At 40.0% G+C, this 20148-nt stretch overlaps 1 protein-coding gene across 1 annotated transcript in view; it reads left to right on the top strand.

The window, feature by feature from the left end:
* LOC126473822 (major royal jelly protein 1-like) overlaps positions 1-20148 on the top strand; it is an 86428-nt gene that overhangs the window by 18670 nt on the left and 47610 nt on the right. The window lies entirely within an intron of this gene.

Raw genomic sequence — 20148 nt, 5'->3', positions numbered from 1 at the left:
CATTCACACATAAACCGGGTAATTGTGCTTTTTACAGGTGAAGCACTTCATGCAAAACTGACGCTCAAGTAAGTTCAGATTATTTTTCTTGACGACATGATTTCGCATGTCGGCACGTTAAGTCAGCCTTGAGATCCTGCCCAAATGTCAGTGTACCATAAAAGTTTTGCAGTCATACACTGAGTAATTGTGAGGCTTCGGCGAATGTCATAATATACATGTAGAAAAAAAGGAAGGAGATTAGGTCGTGTTGATGACCAGCACACTCGCCGATTTGACGTGGAAGGGCAAGCAAGCTGTTAGAGTGTTTTACAAAGGAACTGCTCTAATATTAGCCGTAAACGATTTCAGAAACACTGAAATCTGGATACCTGGATGGGGTTTTGAACACTGTTCCTTCTGGATAGGAATCTTGTGCCCAACGCCTCACAATGCGCTGGGTTTCACTTACGGTTACTTGATCCATCATGCAGTTTACTGGTGATAAACACATCTGTTTGTCTTCACAAAGATCTAACAACATTTAGCTGTGGGCAGTATTTCCTGGTTGCGCTATACAGCGTGTTTAACCCTGCACATTATAAAACAACATTTCATTGCTTCTGTTATCAAAAAAATGGTTCTAATGGCTCTGAGCACTATGGGACTCAACTGCTGTGGTCATCAGTCCCCTACAACGTAGAACTACTTAAACTTAACTAACCTAAGGACATCACACACATCCATGCCCGAGGCAGGATTCGAACCTGCGACCGTAGCAGTCGCACGGTTCCGGACTGCGCGCCTAGAACCGCGAGACCACCGCGGCCGGCCTTTTGTTATCAATTTATGCTTTGAATAAGAGGTGCAAAGTTATCGAACAAATTTCGTTAACTTATGTAACTAGTGTCTGTCAATAATGAGAAGTCATCAGACCGATCACCTAAGCATTAAATTAGTCGGCAGGGTTTATAAGACATTTATGTTACACGGTCAGGGTTCGACAACGTGAGGACTTCCTACATCTCCCGAAATACGCCATCAGTATGCTGACAACGAACGATATCCTAAAACTCTACTGTTCTGATTAATCGCTTCCGACCATTTTCGCCACAATTAGCTCGATTTATCTAACTGAGAAAATTAATAAAATGGGAGTCCAAATTCGTAACTGCGTTTTCTGTTGTGCAGCCCAAGGCGGCTGACTGAAGACTGACTATAACGGCTGCAATCACTGGCGAAACGTGAGGCGACGGCATCTGTATCGACTGCCAGTAACCCTGAATAATATGTTGAGTATCTACGAGTGCTGACTAACAGATGTTAGATTGCAATTTATTTACCCGATAATTGCAGATATTTACCACCCCTCGCACAGATGACATGTCTAAAGCTTTTGTTTTGGCAATACAGAAGTAGTAACATATCATTCGCGAGCAGCAACTGCAGTGGTTGTCAAAGATTAGGTGTCAGGGCCGTTGATGACAAACTCCCCTCATTACATAAGGGACTTGTGACTACGTCAAAGGAAAGAAGAGACATAACACACATTCCTAAACAGGTAGTCATGGTCAAAACTCATATTATAATATCTCTGGGAACAAATACCTGTTACGATATAGGCCTATTAGTGATGTAATCTGCCTCTCCTACGCAGGAGTAGACACCTTAGGCAGTACTGCAAGTGACTACCATGCATCCTTACTCATCTTTCACCCCTTATTTACAGTGAATCACGCACTCTTTCAAGTACACCTGGCTCCATTCGAATTCATTCGCGTGCAGTGTACACTGGATGCACAACGTCTGCACGTTGTCGACGGGTTGGGAATACAATAATAAATTTAAATGTTGCCTAAGCCAGAAATCCAGCCGATGCTACGGGACCTCATCAACCAACCGATGGCCCCTGTAACGTTCTTGTGCGATACTGAGGAAATAGGGTGATGCCCCGTCGTGTATAAACCATAATCGTTATCCTTGTGCAAAGGTAACGTTCTCCAATAACGCCGTTAATTCATCTTACAGAGAATCCGTAATACAAAGCATATTGCAGTCTGTTTGGTAAAGTGTATGGCCCTAGAAGTCTGCCACAGACGATTTCAGTCCATATACTGATACTGAAGCGCTTCTGACGCCTCACCTCCATGAGTACTCGAGCATTTGCACTGCTTACACGTGTATATTATGGTAATTTACTATGCTGCAACAGAAAGACTGCCAGCACCACCGAGTACTGAACATTACTCGTCACAAAAAAAACGGTCCGTATGTCAAGAGGTATTGGTTTGCGGACATATACAGGAACTTTCTTCTAGTACTGGCCAATTTACCATCAGTAGGAACGTGCGAGAGTCATTTTTTTAAAGCCCTGTGTATTGTTCTTTCCTTCCGGGCGTTTCTTACATTTCACCCATATTTATCGACGATCTGACATTTATCAGTTTACAGATGGTGCAGCGATGGAGTGACTTGTACAGCCGCACGTGCACTGCCTCTGCGGGAGTGTAGGGCAGTAGCGATAAGCGAGACTTTTATGTTTGAGGCGGACAGTGTATGTAGACGTGATTAAATGTGATGACGTGTCAGGGTGACAAAAACAGGCAGTCGTGTTTGGGCGTGCTCGCAGCCATACGGTGTGTGAAGTTGCTGGATTTGCTTTCTACGTTTCAGCCAGAAGTGGTGTAATACAGTGGCCACGAAACGCAACGAGAGAATTGTTGTCGGAGGAAGATACTGACTGGAGAGACCAGGCACACCTTTGCAGCATTGTGAATCGGAATCGCTTCCCAAACCGACAGAAATTGCTACAGGTCTATCCCAAGCTGTCAGCGACGGAACATTGCGACGGGAACTGCATACAACGAACGTTTTGATTCGCTCACCTAACAGAGCCCTTTGCTCACACAACAAATAAAGACAACAATAACAATTATTGGTTGGAGGAAAATGTGACTGGTTTCCTGACCACTTGCCCACTCAATTACATCTCCATTCGTCTGCAGGATCATCTGTCTTGAACCCCATAAAAATGTGTAAGATATTTTGCAACAGCGTTCCACCCGCTGTTGCCGACGACAGCATCCCCGCAATTTGGCGAAACTGCACGATCAAATCATGAGTGGGTTGAACTCGATGCGACGTAACTCCATAACCTTGTGAACTCACTTCCTAACCGAAACCAGTGGGATATCATGTCCAGGGTCTTATTTACACGGTATTAAGTGGTATTTGTAATGCTTTCTGTAAGTGTGACTTATTTTTAGTCCGGTGATCTTACTTTCTAGCCGAGATTGATTTATTCAACATCATACGGCATTTTACGTATGCTCAAAAAACGGATTTTAAAAAAGTACAGAATTCTTTCGATCACATTAGCAGAAAGATGATGGAACATGTGACAACATCTGCATCAAATTCATTCTCCCGTGGATCAAGGTCGCTCGGAAAACTGAAAATGGCGACCGTAGACTTACAGGAAAAGTCAGGAAGTGGCGATTCTCTTAATTGCCGAGCTCTAAGCTTTAAGATGGTCAAATGGCTCTAAGCTCTATGGGACTTATCATCTGATCATCAGTCCCCTAGACTTAGAACTACTTAAACCTAACTAACCTAAGGACATCACACACACATATGCTAGAGGCACGATTCGAACCTGCGACCAGAGCAGCATCGCCGTTGCAGACTGAAGCGCCAGAAGCGCTCGGCCACAGCGGCCGGCTCTAAGCTTTAAGGGTCCATGCATAAGGAACTGAATAAGATACACCTTCTCTGAATGGTGTCGCAGACGTACTCAGTACGATTGACATCAGATAAACCTGAAGCAAGATAACTGCACTCTCGTTTCGTGATACCATCGTAACACAATATACGGGAGAAACAGGGTGGTGCACTGTCCTGCTGAAATCACTGGTGGTTTGCAGAGTACAGTTGACAGACAAATAAATGTGTATGATCAAACACTAAGTTCCGCCACAGATTCTCAATGAGAGACGATGGTGGAAATGTTAGGTGTCCCACTTCATCCCATGCAAATATCCTCGGACCAAGCACATCTTTATCATCTGTCAGAATTGTGTTCTGTTGTAACACCAAACAGACTAATTTATACGTAGTAAATTATGTTTTATTTTTTCGAATTCGTTCTTCAACTAAATGTACGTATATTTTTATTTTATTGTAAATTATTAATTGAAATATATGAAATAATATTCTTGCAAACTACTGAAAACAGTTCTGTAAAGATTGTAGCGGTCACTCTACTAATGTCAGATCTTTGTATTGTATAATAACCAAAGTTGTTGTTGTTGTTGTTCTTGTGGTCTTCAGTCCAGAGACTAGTTTGATACAGCTCTCCATGTTACTCTATCCTGTGCAAGCTTCTTCATTTCCCAGTACTTACTGCAACCTACATCCTTCGGAATCTGCTTAGTGTATCCATCTCTTGGTCTCCCTCTACGATTTTTACCCTCCACGCTGCCCTCCAATGCTAAATTAATGATCCATTGATGCCCCAGAACATGTCCTACCAAGTGGTCCTTTCTTCTTGTCAAGTTGTGCCACAAACTCCTCTCCTCCCCAATTCTATTCAATATCTCCTCATAAGTTATGTGATCTACCCATCTAATCTTCAGCATTCTGGTGTAGCACCACATTTCGAAAGCTTCTATTCTCTTCTTGTCCAAAATATTGATCGTCCATGTTTCAGTTCCATACATGGCTACACGCCATACAAATACTTTTAGAAACGACTGCCTGACACTTAAATCTACACTCGATGTTAACAAATTTCTCTTCTTCAGAAACGCTTTCCTTGCCATTGCCAGTCTACATTTTATAGTCTCTCTACTTCGACCATCATCAGTTATTTTGCTCCCCAAATAGCAAAACTCATTTTCTACTTTAAGTGTCTCATTTCCTAATCTAATTCCCTCAGCATCATCCGACTTAATTCGACTACATTCCATTATCCTCGTTTTGCTTTTGTTGATGTTCATCTTATATCCTCCTTTCAAGACACTGTCCATTCCGTTCAACTGCTCTTCCCAGTCTTTTGCTGTCTCTGACAGAATTACAATGTCATCGGCGGACCTCAAAGTTTATATTTCTTCTCCATGGATTCTAATTCCTACTCCTAACTTTTTGTTTGTTTCCTTTACTGCTTGCTCAATATACAGATTGAATAACATCGGGGAGAGAGAGATTGTCTGAATAGTACCAGCTTGTATGGCAAGCGAGCGTGCGGGTGAGGTGTCGCAAGGTGTAGTAAATGAGGTCGGACGAGAAGTAGCTATAAGAGTAAGGAAAGTAAGTGCATAAATGGCGTGGTGACGAAACGTATAATATGGATACAATAAGCAGGCAGTCGTATGAGACATAGAACGATGTTTATTCGAGGAGAAGTCTTAATAGGATTATGAAATGAAGAGTACTGTTTGGTCAAATGGATTAAAATTAGCTCATAACTAGAAGAAGGGCCTTTTGCCTGATAACTGTTACACCAAACCACTGCGTCGCGCCAACAGCTGCTCCATCTGAAAGTAACATTGTGCCATTTCAGACATTTAGAAATGTACCAAACTTTCCAGTTCGTAAAAGCAGTTTATCGAATAACACGGTGTTTCTGTGAACATTAATAATTTTCCTGTGTTAATGATTTTCCCGCTTCATTATTACGTACAGAAGGATCCTATTCATATCATTGCAATAAACGAGTGTCAAAATTAATGAAAGAAACTTGCGTATTAAACTCATGAACCAGCCAGAAAGTAGAATTTAAATTTTGCTGTTGCAATGCAACGATGAAGTTAACAAGTGAACTGAAGATATTATTTCAGTTCTGTATGTTAACTGCTTTAATTATATTTTTGAGCATAAACTTTATTAGTAATGAAAAACTGTTGTTCTTGCAAGGTAGGAGTTAATGCTGTGATTTAAAAGTGGAATGATACGAGCACCGACCCCTTTAAGGACAGAAGTTAGGAAACTGACTACGTTGGGCTGAAATTAAGTTAACATAACAATTACTGATACTAAAACGTAGACTTTCAGGGCCGTAAATGTCATGTCCATTATAATTATCCGGGCCATTATGTCGTGGTCGCTTGATGAATTCTGTGTCAATTCTAGCCGGTTCCACAAACATCTGAACAGTATAAACTCGAGAATTCAGTTTACAATGGAGGAGGAGGTAGACGGCAAATTACATTTCCCTGATGTGCTTGTTTTTAGAAACGAAAATGATAGTTTGGTCCACTCAGTATACCTGAAACTCACCCACACGGACCGTTATTTGCACCGGGATTCGAACCACCACCCACAACAGAAGCGGGGTGTTATGAAGACGTTAGGGGACAGAACTAGAAATATTTGTGAACCTGAGTTGCTCGACTCTGAGATGGAACATCTCCACAATGCACTAATGAAGAACGGATATTCGTCCGCCGAAATAAAACGTGCGTTGAGACAGCCACGCAGAAACCATAGTGAAGTACAGGCTACTGCAAAATGTAAGGTTTTCCTGCCGTTTGTTAAAATGTAACGGAAAGAATGAGGATCTTGACGAAGCGGAATATTACCGTAATTTACAAGCCCACCAGGAAGATACAGGAATACCTTAAGCCTGCCAAGGACGCTCGCAAACCATTGGAAAAAGCTGGAGTGTACAGCTGTGGAGATGTTTATGTGGGTACCACTAAAAGAACTGTTTCAAAACGTTTGGAAGAGCACAAGGGCAATTGTAGAAGAGGAGAAACGGAATGATCAGCTGTTCCGGAGCATGCTTTCCAGCCAGGTAACCACCATATTCGTTTCGAGGAGACGCAAGTACTAGCGGCCACAAGCGAATATTTCGAAAGGCTCTACAGGGAGGCAATCGAAATCGCCAAACACCCTAATAATTTCAAACGAAAGGAGGAGGGCGTGAAATTAAACGGTATATGGATGCCGGTGTTGAAGAAGATATGTTCCACCCGTCCACCACCGGGTGATGGCAACGGCGATCGACGACAGCGGACAGCGGCCAATTGCACTGGAGTTTACAAAACACGTGACGTCACGCCTCGGCGCGGGAGCGCGCGGACACGGAGTTTAGCGGCGGTCAGTAGCGAGCCAGAGGGTGTGTTGGACCTTCCATCGAGCTACAGACCCCCTTGAAGGTGTCCCGGGCAGACGGGGACGAAACGTTGGGAATTGACACAGAATTCATCAACCGACCACGGTATAACAGCCCGAATAATTATAATGGACATAACAATTACTACACGTTAGTGGGCGACAACGGTCAATGCACAAGCGGGAGCTCAGTTGAAATTGCCGGAGGTTATAAAATCTTTGAAAGTGGATTATCATAGTATTGAACAGAAGTAATCTCACCTGCAAGATGTAACGCGGTAACGCTTGAGAAACGTTACTCAATATAATGTTCGCTGGCAATAGGTTATATTAACTTCTTTCGCTACCGGAAAATACAACAATTAAATGAGCCTACGCCGAAAATATGGAAGCTATGACCTCATAGCAGATCTTAGCTTCGGTATTTTGCCTTCTTATCAAGAACTGACGGCTGAATGTTTCTTCCACTTTCTTCAGTTTTAGTTCGTCGAGTTTCGTAGATAATTTATGGAAAAGTGAGATGCTTAATTTCTAAGAATTTAAGCATCTCATTTTTCCACATAATACCTTTACTTAATGAGTTGCTCGCCATAAAGATCTAACTAAAAAAATTTACATTTGCTCAGAATATGTAGCCAGTTCTTCCAGTGGATCAAGATCTTATTAACAGGATGTGCAGCATTTTGCTGTGTAAGGAGCGAATGGTTCAGAGCTGCCTTGGTAAATTATGATGTTCCGGATTTTATTTGCATTCCATCTTAATGGATTATCAGATATTAGCTGTAATAAAGGTAATAGAAAAAGGTAAAGTCTGTGGGTCAGCGCACGTCAGCGGTCTACTGGCCTGATTGTAGGTGGAGTGCAGACTTTCTTCGATCCAGGAGCAGGAAGGGGAGGGTGGCAAACCCATTGCCCGGCCGTCTTTTATCTCTCGGAAGGATCCCCAGTATTGATTTGATAGCACGCTGAGTGGACCTGGGCAGTTGTGGAAGGACGGGAAGTAGAAACAATCCGCACCCATATCCGGGATCGAATCTGGGACAACGAGGGTACCCTACTCGCTAACCCATGATGGCCACATTAGTCGCAGTACTGCCGAAATGTGTGGGATGCCTATGTGGTTGGCCTAATAAGGAGAATTAATCTTATAAAAGAAAACGGAATGTGAAATATTTTAGGACTGATTGACTCGCAGAATAGTAAAAGAGACTTTCAGATGGCATACACACGAAGAAACATATCTCATGTATTTTGTGTAAACCTCCACACAAACATCCAAAGAGTGATTTTAACGGTGGAATCTGAGAATATTGTGAAACCCTTAACCTTGCAAATCTTACGTTGGACTGAGAAGGGGGGAGGTACACAGCAATCGTCCATTTCACGCTTAAAATGTGAACATAACATAAAGCGGTTATCATGGATGACATAATGGAATCGGTGAAAAAGGGCCATGTACAATTTTTTCAGGTTACATTTACCGGATATAACTGATCTTTGTATCTGTTCGCAGTGTTTGCGGTAACAAGGGCTCATATCACATCAGTATACATGCTCATTAGATGGATGATGAGTTAGAGAAGTAGCCATGTCCAGAGATGACTCCACAGAAGTCCAGATAAACAACTACTTTGATGCGTCCGTCGTGTAGCTTCATAAACGCGAAGACAGAAGATACTCTGAACTTCAAGACCTGGTGGCCTGACTGCTACAAAAGCGATGCTACCTGAGAGTGCTTTTATGGTAGCGAAACCAAAATGAAGTTTCAGATGTCTGCGTACGGCCTCTTCATTTTCCGTAGCAATTCTCCTAGAATTATTGAAGCCGAACCATTCATTCCTGGACTCACTGCCTTCTAGTTTCCGCTGTTCAGAGGATGATGTAAGACAGGTCTTCCAAAGAAACAACCAAATAGTGGACCTGTTCCAATAAAAAGTAAGAAACTAGACGATGTAGAAATGTTCTGTACTACATACTTGACGAAAAGAAACCATTTTATAACATTATGAATAAACCTTTATGCTCGTAACACACTCTGTTACTGCTGTTATGAATATGAATAATATAAAGTTGCATAACACAATCCTTCCGCTCCAAACAGAACGCTAGTTGCCTCTTCAACATCATCAAGTTCGAAAAAGGGTCACCTCCAGTTCTTTCATACTGGATTATTGTCCACACTCGATGGCTAAATTATGGTGTATATTGTTTCACCTACATAGCATCTTCAAGACACGATGCTTAAACCCATTGTGCAGTAACACAAATTTTTTATGTCTACTGAAAAATTTGTTTTTTGGGACGTAACCCCATTTTCAACTCAATTCAATTCAGTTACCCCCTTAAATACATTTTATACTCAAATGAGAAGTATAGCAGTCTACGTACATTCGGATCATGAAGTGCATAGTAGCTTACGTACATTCGGCTCATGAAGGCGTTGACTGTGAAATGACACCCGCATTTTCTTGTCACTATAATTTCGTTCCATATCCGAGATTTTAGAAAATTTCCACTGGGTGGTTCACTTACAGAGAGGAAAACTCACAGTTCAGAAAGTAATAATATGAAAATTTTTAAGAGTGCGTATGCAGAGCACAAATGAAGTACAATGTTATTTCTGGTTCAGTGCCAAAATCTGAAGCCGGAATTCGGATTGATGTGAAAATATCAATCTGAATCGTTTCACCCGGATTTTTCTTTTTGTTTAGTTCGTCGAGTGAGGCACAGCAGAATAAAGCTTTTCACTGTGTTTTTATGCAGGATGGAATGGTCCACATAACACTTGTAAGAGGAATAACGAGAATTAATTTAGGTAGGTACGGCCAAGCCGCACACCGATACTGCTGCAGACAATATAGTATTAATTCAAGTTAACAACTCGTTGGGGACTCTTTATTTTGCTTAGGAAAACACGGCTCACGCTGAACAAACGCGGTTTTACGACGTTTCTCTGGAAGGTCAGAGTTTGCTCTGAAAACACCTGTCTGCGCCCTTGTGGCGTGTACTCTCCCCTACATTAACAACTCTCTTCGCTGCTGTGCAAGCTGACGCAGCTGATAACAGCAATTAATTAGCATGCGTGGAAACTTCTCGATCCAGAAAGCATAGTTTCGTTAAGAACTCCACGTGGATACGAAAACAGTTTATTTTGTTTTGTACCATTAATCTCACCAACAGAGCAAACCCATAGTCTCTAACAACAATAAAATACTGTAATAAATTTTAGTTAAATAGATTCAATGCAAATCATTCTTCATAGTGATAAAAATAGATCGTCATTTCTTTGCTTGTATTTGTTCTCTTAGAATAATCATGAATTTTAATCGCAATTTTTGTTTCCAGGATGTGCATTATAATCTAATCAGTATTTCCATTATGATAGGGATGAGGATAAAATACGCTGCATTACACGTCGTGCATCTATTGATGTCACAATGTTACATACACTTACTGCAGTACATAAACTTCTTCATAATGTGTGGATAATATCGCTCCCATAGCTGCATAAAAAAATTAAACACTGTGTCAAAACTTCAAAGTAAGTGGTGAAGGACTCCTGTGCATATATATATATATATATATATATATATATATATATATATAAACCATTTGTAGTTTCATTTGTGTAGATGTAAATATTCGTTTGTTGCAGAATCTAAAATCTCCAAAACTTCTTCAATGATTGTTTTGAAATTTTGACGTGACATTGTATTTGAAAGTACATACAAATGTTCTTCACAGTTGCTTTGACATTTTAACAAGACATTGGACTGGACTGTGGCCCTGTTACTATACCTGCTGGAGTGACACATATATATGTGGCACTGTACAATAATATAATAATTATAGGTGAACTTTATACACGAATTTAATGTTTGTTTCATCAAAATCTGAAGTCTCCAAAATGTAAATATAATATGTCTTTCAAATATAAAACTGTTTTTATATACATATATAATATATGTAATATATAAATAAATTGTAATATGTAAAGTGGAAAACTCTATTATCAAAAATTTCGAAAAGCTGTTGACCAATTTACTTCAAAGTGTTACTCTAACAAACGTTTGGACACATAGGTAATACCTGTAATATGTAAGTATGTATTTTTCAGGATAAAACTCAGTTGTCAGTTGCAAACATATTTTTATAACGCTTTGCCAGATTCAGCACAATAATCTGTCGTCTTCAGAAGCCTACAAAATTAGCGGTATTATAAATATTTAGAGCTTGGCTATACATTTATGTGAAGTATAAAAAGTTTTTTGTACAGAAACTAAGTTAGTATTGATTTGATATCAGTATGCCTTACAGATGCATAATATCATGATATGTCAAGAAATTTACATGTTGCGTGTGATTATTGTAAACAAAAACTGACAGTTTACAGTAACTGAATAGTATGTTCACTGAGCTGTTGTGTTAGTAGCAATGAACATATATAAAAGCATCTTAAAAGTATACAAAGGTATACAAATCTGTTTTACATAATGCACAGGAAAAAACATGGCAAACAGTTCTACCATATAAAAGTAATTGGTTAATTTTCACATTTTATAAGAAATTATATGCAATCAAAACTGTGTTTCATAGTGTAAGTTGATCATTCAACAAATCTTTCGAATTATGGGGCTTACATGAATTATGGGACTTACATGAATTATCGCCATCTCTGTTGAGCAAATGCTACGGAATGTGGGACCAAATAGCCTCCCTGTCTGTCTTCTATAAAAAATTTGGACATATTACAATGTATTTTATACACTCCAGATTTGAGAAATTTGTCAGCCGGGAGTTTCTCATTATGTATACAGAGCAACTTGGCAGCATCATTACAGGTGAAGCACAGATTTCGAATCTTACAAATACATTAGATATACAGTATGAAATGTCACCTATAAATGGGATTGTAGTGCATTTCTTAACAGTAACGCCATTTTTATTGAGTGTAGTGCAGTTTATATTCTTACTGGTTTTGTTATTATAAAGTTTTCGTTCAAAGGATGCTTGATAGCCGCGCGGAATTAGCCGAGCGGTCTAAGGCGCTGCAGTCATGGACTGTGCGGCTGATTCTGGATGAGATTCGAGTCCTCCCTCGGGCATGGGTGTGTGTGTTTGTCCTTAGGATAATTTAGGTTAAGTAGTGTGTAAGCTTAGGGACTGATGACTTTTGCAATTAAGTCACATAAGATTTCACACACATTTGAACATTTTTTTAATACTTGATATCCGTGTTTGAACTCCATATACTTTAAGTTATTAAGTGCAATAGCAGGAGAGGTTAGTGGCACCCCAGTAATAAGGTCGATCATAGCTTGTAAGAATCTCACTTTGTGCTTAAAGGTGTGAAAAGGTGAGGCATGAATGATGTTATGTGTTGTAATCGGTTTCCTGAACTATCGGAGTTGAGTTTGCCACCTACTAAACATGATATGTCAAGAAATTTACATGTTGTGTGTGATTATTTTAAACAAAGACTGACAGTTTACAGTAACTGAATTATATGTTCATTGAGCTGTTGTGTTAGTAGCAATGAACATGTGTAAAGGCATCTTAAAAGTATATATTACAGAAAACTATATATATGCAATGTCATTCTCTGTGAGAAACAGAAGAGAGATGATTAACTCTCTAAAATATGTCACTTTCCCTCCTGGCCACATACTCACATCTTTTGATATTACAAATCTCTACACTAACATTCCTACATACAAAACTATCCATATAATTGAAAACAATATCACTAAGTACAAGAAACTGAATTCAAATGAAATTAAAGAATTTATAAGATTTTTGAGAGTAATTCTAAAGCACAACTACTTCGTTTCAATGGTCACCTACATCAACAAGATGAAGTCCTTGCTATTTTGAACTGTCTTGCTGGGCTTTGTACCTTACATTTCCATTAATAATTTTGAAATAAGCTTTTTTAGTTCCTATCCCATTCTAGCCAATAGCATTACATTTTACATTCGATATGTCGACGGTACTATCACTGTTTTAAAAGAAGATGTGAAGGATATCAAATTAGTTATTGACTCACTGAAGTGCGTCCATCCTTAAACTAAATTTACATATGAAATACAAAATCAACATAATGAACTGAGTTTTATGGATGTGAGACTATTTGTAGTAGATGGTACTATTAACTTTGATATTTAGAGGAAACCCACCACAAAAGGTAACATTAGTCATGTCTCTTCTTGTCACGACTTGAAGCATTCTTTCTCGCGACGATCTACCATATTACTGAGCTGCTGCTAACTGTATGGCATTCTTCCACACGATAATCGACTACATTACTGATCTGACGCTAACCCCATCAGCTATTGCTGCAGAACTTAATAACTAAAAGTATAAAGCGGTGAAAAACGGATATCAAGCATACCTTGTACAAAAAATTTATGATACTAAAATAAACAAGAACGAACATTTCTATATGCTCAATAAAAGTGGCCTTACAATTAAAGAATATGCTACAATCCTAATTTTAGATGACATCTCATATCGTATAATTAATTTATTTAAAGAATATGACGTTACTATGACCTTTACCACCAATAATGCCAGCGAGTTGCTCTTTACGAGGGGCGTGAGAAAAGTAATGAGACAGGCAGCACTGTGTGCATTCTGACAACGTTGTGATGTTCTGCGTGTGTAGACCGGTGTGTTCATCCCTTGCAGACGTTCAGTCTGAGTTCCACCCCCGCACAGCCATCACGTGGTATCTGATAGCGCCATCACAGATGTTTTTGTTGTGTGTTACGAAAATGGAAAGCGGAATTTAGAGCAAATTCATGCCACCAAAGTTTATGTTAAACTTGTGGAATTCGCCAGTGTGATTTTCGAAAATCGGAAACAGGCTTAAGTGGAAAACACCTTTTCAAGTGCACAAAGATCAGACCGACGTTTAACAATAAATATAATGGATGACTTATTAAACTTGAACACTTTCACTGTACATAAATTTTTTCCCGAAGTTTGGCAAATACGAAATGTTTGTACGAAAATGGTGCCGTAAAACGTCACAACTGAGCAAAAAGACATTCGAAGAAACGTGTGCGTTGATCTTAAGGCGATTGCCAATGACCACGAATGGTTCAGTCGTATGATCAGAGGTGATGAATCCTGACTCCTTGATTTTTTAGTACGATACTGCGACAAAGTGGCAAAGAGAAGAGTGGCACACGAAGACATCTCTTCGACTGAAGAAAGTCTAATGAGCAAATCAAGGATCAGAACAACGCTGATTTGCCTTTCTGACAATAGGGGTACTGTGCATAAAGAATTTGTTCCCCAAGGACAAACTGTTAACCAAGTGTCTTACAAAGATGGGCTTCAATGGCTCAGGAAAAACGTGAATCGAGTGAGACCGGACATTGCTGACAAGTGTATGACGCATCAAGACAACGCCTCATGTCACACAGCAACTTCCATCACCATATTCTTGGTCTCGAAAGGATTTCTTGTGTTCCACAGCTCCGTATTCATCTGATATGAATCCTTGTTCTTTCTTCTTATCCTGAAATTGAAAAAGTCTTAAAAGGACGCCATTTTTGAACTCTGGAGATCATTCAAAAGAATGTGACCGACATGTTAAAAGCCTTACCACCTGAAGCCCTTCTACCAAGACTGAGAACATCGACTCCACCGGTGTATATCTACCAAAGAGAACTACTTTCAAGAGGACAATATTGTTGTCTGAAAAAAAAATAAAACTTAGGTAGATAAAAAGGCAGTTTCATTACTTTTCTCATGCATGTCCTGTACATAATACCTCCAAATGACAAATTTCTCGAATCTGGACTATACAGGGTGATTCACGAAGATATGCAAATATTTTAATATGTTATTCTACAAGTAGAACTAAAGAAAAAAGTTCATATAAACGTAGGTCTGCAAATGTTTAGTTACGAAATTATTGCTAATAAAAGGTTTTGTCTGAAGCTTAGCAACTTTGCTAATATGAAGCCATCGCAAAGCTGTATGAGGTTAAAGTGAAGCACGATTCTCATTTATTTTGTTGTTATTGATCTACTGAATCTAATAAAACATGTCCCAGACGTGTATCTTCAGTAGTTTTCCAGAACATCCAGAGAAGCAAAGACGCAATTTCGTAAAATTTTTTATTTGTTAACGACTTGGCCTAGTTTGTTTTTATAAATTCCAAACAACTGCACAAAGTTCTTAACATAAGTTCTAGAGAATTTAATTTTGGGAAAATGATGGTAATAGCGTTAACTGAAACTGTATGAATGTCAGATAATTTGCTTTTATTAATACCATAGCACACCTGAATTCATGTTAAACCGGAAAAAACTCAGTGTTAAGGAAATTGCACAGTCTACAAACAGTTTCACAATACATTCACAATAAATGTTCAAAAATGTCTCCACCGAGTTTAATGCATTTAGCAGCACGTGTATGAAAAGATTTTGCTGCTCGTTTCAGTTTCACAGGGTTCCTCTTATTTCGTTTATTGCATTCACAATGCGAGCAAGCAATGCTTCACGTTTATTAACTGTGTCCTCATAAAACTGTCTTTCATCCATCCCCATACGCAAACATTCAGTGTTGTTAAATCGGGCGATCTGGATGGCCACGGACGTGTAGCACCACGACCAATCAATTTCTGGGGAAATTGTTCCTTTAAATGTGTAGTAACGGCGTTGGTGAAATGTGGAGGCGCGGCATCAACTTGAAAATACATTTTCAATCGCATAGTAAGTAGAACATCTCCGAGGAAGCGGGACATTTCTTCTTGAAGGAATCGTAAGTACGTTCGTCGGTTAGACGTCCTTGGAAAATGAATGGTCCAATCAAGTGTGCGTTGATTATACCACACCACACATTATACTAAATCGCTGTTGGGAAATTGCGTTGCACTGTTGCATGTGAGTTTACTTCAGACCATACGTGCTCGTTATGTAAATTGTTTATACCATCTCGAGTAAACTGTGCCTCATCAGTAAATAAAACGTATCTGTGTAACTGCTGATTAGTATTTAACCAATTGCACAAGTCCAAGTGAAGGGCACGATCTCCCGGTTGTAAATGATCCAATTTTTGTTTATGGTAAGGATACAGATTATTGTACTTCAGTGTACGCCGTACCTTATATTGTGAAATGTCTAATCGTTGAGAGATACGTAGTGTACTGGTAATCCGGCAACGTAGAACAGCATCCGTAATATCCTCACCATCATCTTCGCGTATCGAGCTCTCGTACTAATTACGAACGCTAGGCAGAGAGTCTATCTCCCGTAACATTCGAAACACTGAGCTAATGCTTCGTGCATTCGGAATCCTCTGATTAGGATAACGTATGCGATATTCGTTAACCGCAGCCGTAGCATACCATCACATTTGCCATAAAAAAACATCATATCGGCGCACTCCTCTGTCGTAAATTTGAAAGGCATCCTTATTTCATAAATAATCTACAAACTGCAACAGTTACTATGTGGTTTCTCTTACACTGTTGTTGTTATGTTCCTTCACTGAACAATACAGAAAACTAACTCGTTTCAAAGTTACGAAACGACTGAAACAACTCACTAACGGTTGCCAACAATGACAAAAACGTTTCTACATTCTCAATGGAAAGTAAACGAATTTACTTGCATAATAATCTTTGCTTCTCTGGATGTTATGGAACCGACCGGAGTGGCCGTGCGGTTCTAGGCGCCACAGTCTGGAGCCGAGCGACCGCTACGGTCGCAGGTTCGAATCCTGCCTCGGGCATGGATGTGTGTGATGTCCTTAGGTTAGTTAGGTTTAATTAGTCCTAAGTTCTAGGCGACTGATGACCTCAGAAGTTAAGTCGCATAGTGTTCAGAGCCATTTCAACCATTTTTGATGTTCTGGAAAACTACTGTAGATACACGTCTGGGACATGTTTTATTGGATTCACCACACCAATAACAAGAAAATAAATGGAAATCGTGCCTGACTTTAACCTCATACATTTTTGTGCTGGCTTAAAATTAGCAAAGTTGCTTAATTTCAAACAAAATCTGTTATTAGCCGTAACTCCATAACTAAACATTTGCGGACCTATGTTTACATGACCTTTTTTCTTTAGTTTTACTTGTAGAAAAACATATGAAAATATTTGCATATCTTTGTGAATCACCCTGTATAAAATACAATGTAATATTTTTCCGTGTTTTTATATAGTACAGGACAGACAGACATGGCATTTGAGACCCACTTTTGTGAGGACTTGCTCAACAAAGACGGTAAGAATTCATAAAAGTCAACTTTTACAAACATCACAAAATACAGAAACACACCTTTCTCCTCAGTCCTTGCTTAACATAGAAATTTTGCATATAGTTCACAAGTGCAACATAATAACCTTTTAGAAGAACTTGAAATATATAAACATTCCCATGCAAATTCAAAAGATTTGTTGAAAATATAAACTAAAGTTACTGATTGTATCGTTTCAAATGACACTGAAGAGCGAGTTTTATTTACAACAAATTTGTCTAATTTCCGATTACATCAGGAAGTGTCATCTGGCTACACATTCTCCAAATATTCCTGTGTTTGGCACTGGCTGTTTGCCCCTTACTTTATTTTGGCCAGCAGCAATGTAAATTTCTCGTGATAAAACAAGTCAAATTGTAGCACCACTAATATTTATTTACGTGCTTCTGGCTAAACGTATGTCTGTGTGTTTTGTGTGTACAGTTTCAGTTAAGCCGTCTGGCTGCACGATGGCAAGCAGCAACGGTGCCTCCCGCCACTGCAGTCTGTCAATCATAGTCATTTCGAGGTACAAAGAGACCTCCACGTCCGCGGGTTGTCAGAGACTTAATTATTTTCCTTGCATTCCATTCAATAACAAATTTCGTTGAAGGCGTAACGTAATATTGAAAAGTTTTCGCTTAAATGTAGTTTACACATCGCTCATTTTCATCCAATATCGAGTTGTAATCCAAGTCTGTTCATCCTCTCTAAAGATCTCGCTGTCGAAGGGACTCAATCTCCCATTATTATTCACTTTCGCTGTAGACGATCAATGGCCGTGGCTTGTGGTGTTTCATTGAGCACTGGCGGCAGACTGGCCAGAGTAGTGTTCTGGTAGTCCACAAAAGCAGCAAAGTACAATTTCGGTCTCTATATTCATGTAGTACGTTAACACTGACACTTCTCAACCTGGCCCCTAAGGTACAGTGTGGTGGAAATTGATAGCGTGGACATTTGGAGTAGAGCTGCACATTCTTCAGTCCTGTGAAGAAGGCTGTCCCGTTACTGTTGACGCAAACAATGGGCTGCCGAAGACTAGAAACAATTTACATAAGGTCATTGTTGCTGTCTATACGAGAATGATTAGCTGAGCCTTGTCCGTGAAACAGTTGAGGAAATCTTGCTGTAGCATGCTAAATGTGGTGCAAAATTTAGCAGGTGTTTCAGTGTTCTGGAAATGATTCAGTTACACAGAAATGGATCCTTTGGCTAAGATGCAGCTGAAAGCTAATCGGCTATTGTCCTTGGTCCGTTATCCTAATGACGACTGTGACGTTATGTGTACTAGTAATTTCAGTAAAGATGATAATTTTCAGGCAGCGCACTGAAACTGTGTCTCAGCATCCGACGAAGGAAAGTGAAGTAACTATGGACAGGATGAAGCTCGAAGTTGATCCGTGATGCATTTTTGGATGGCGTAACTGGTAGTGCACTGTCCGCGAAAGGGAGGAATTCATTTCCAAAGTCCAGGCCGGCACACAGACTTTATCTGTTACATACTTTCATCACAGCAAACACTGCTTTGAACACAACAGTAATAAGAGAAGTTGTCAGTGAATCCTGCTTGTGGTATTCTGATTGGAATAGTTAGATAATGACTTGTTACGTACGAGAGGCAATCAAAAAGTTTCCGTTCGAGGGCACTGTTGCAGTGGATATGCAACGTAGCTCAATACAAGCGCGGACATGTAGGCAAGAGAGTAGTGGCGCATTAGTGTCTTTCCAACATGAGGGCGGTAAATGCAAAAATGTGAAGTATGGCGACGTTATTACCATATGCGTTCTAACAGGATCAGCGTACTGTTATTCTTTTCTTGACCGCCGAAGAACCAACATCGGTAGGCAATCATTGGCGAATGAGGAATGTGTGTGGTGCAGCACGTCTGAAGAAAATCACCATTGTGGAATGGTGCGCCAAGTTCAGTCCTGGTGGCGGTTCGAGTCGCCGGTCGATCTGGGAAGCCAGCCTCATCCATTACGGACAAGTGGAAGACACTCGAGCACCCGCCATATAGTTCTGATCTCTCCCCATGCGGTTGTCACACTTCTGCTCCGTTAAAAAAGGCCTTGAACGATCGGCGATCCCTGTCGGACATGGACGTGCAGTAGGCAGTTACATATTTCTTCAAGCATCAGGACACGGTGTTTTGGCGAAAGGGCATATTTAACCTGGTGGGTCGGTGGGATGGTTGACTCAATGCTCAAGGCAATTTTGCGTAATTCGCATTCCGAATCTAGGCTGTACAGGCTTCGAAGGAAACGTTTTGATCGCCTCTTGTACATCTATATCCACTTCTACATCCACACCTACTACTTCAACATGTATATCTGTATTCTTCCAACCAAGTGGATGGTCGAGGGTAAAAGCCAATCTACATCTCAATAGCGCTTCTTCCATTTCCATCTACATGCGGAGCGTGGGAAGAATGACAGCTTCAGTGCTTCTGTGCGCGCTGTAAGTAGTCCAGTCCTGTCTTTGTAGTCCCTACAGGAGCGATGCTTAGGCAGTTGTGTACACCCCAAATTCCTCCGTTGATTCCGATTCTTCAAACATGCAAAGTAGATAGTTGGCAGCTACTAGTCTAGGTTTTGCTGCACCTACTTGTCGCTCCCCCATGTAACTGATATAGAGGTGGGGATACGTGCAACCGTTCCTAGTATACATTAAATATCCCCAAATGTTCTTAATGCTGCTCCCACATATTTGAACAATACTCTTGGATGAGTGGCAAGAATGTTTTGCAAGCAGTCTCCTCTGCAGACTGGTTGCATTTTGTCAGTATCCTGTGAATGAAC

This window comes from Schistocerca serialis, chromosome 4 (assembly GCF_023864345.2).
Source record: "Schistocerca serialis cubense isolate TAMUIC-IGC-003099 chromosome 4, iqSchSeri2.2, whole genome shotgun sequence".
Classification (NCBI taxonomy): Eukaryota; Metazoa; Arthropoda; class Insecta; order Orthoptera; family Acrididae; genus Schistocerca; species Schistocerca serialis.
The sequence above is the reverse complement of the archived record's forward strand: the minus strand, read 5'-3'. Positions and strand labels throughout refer to the sequence as shown.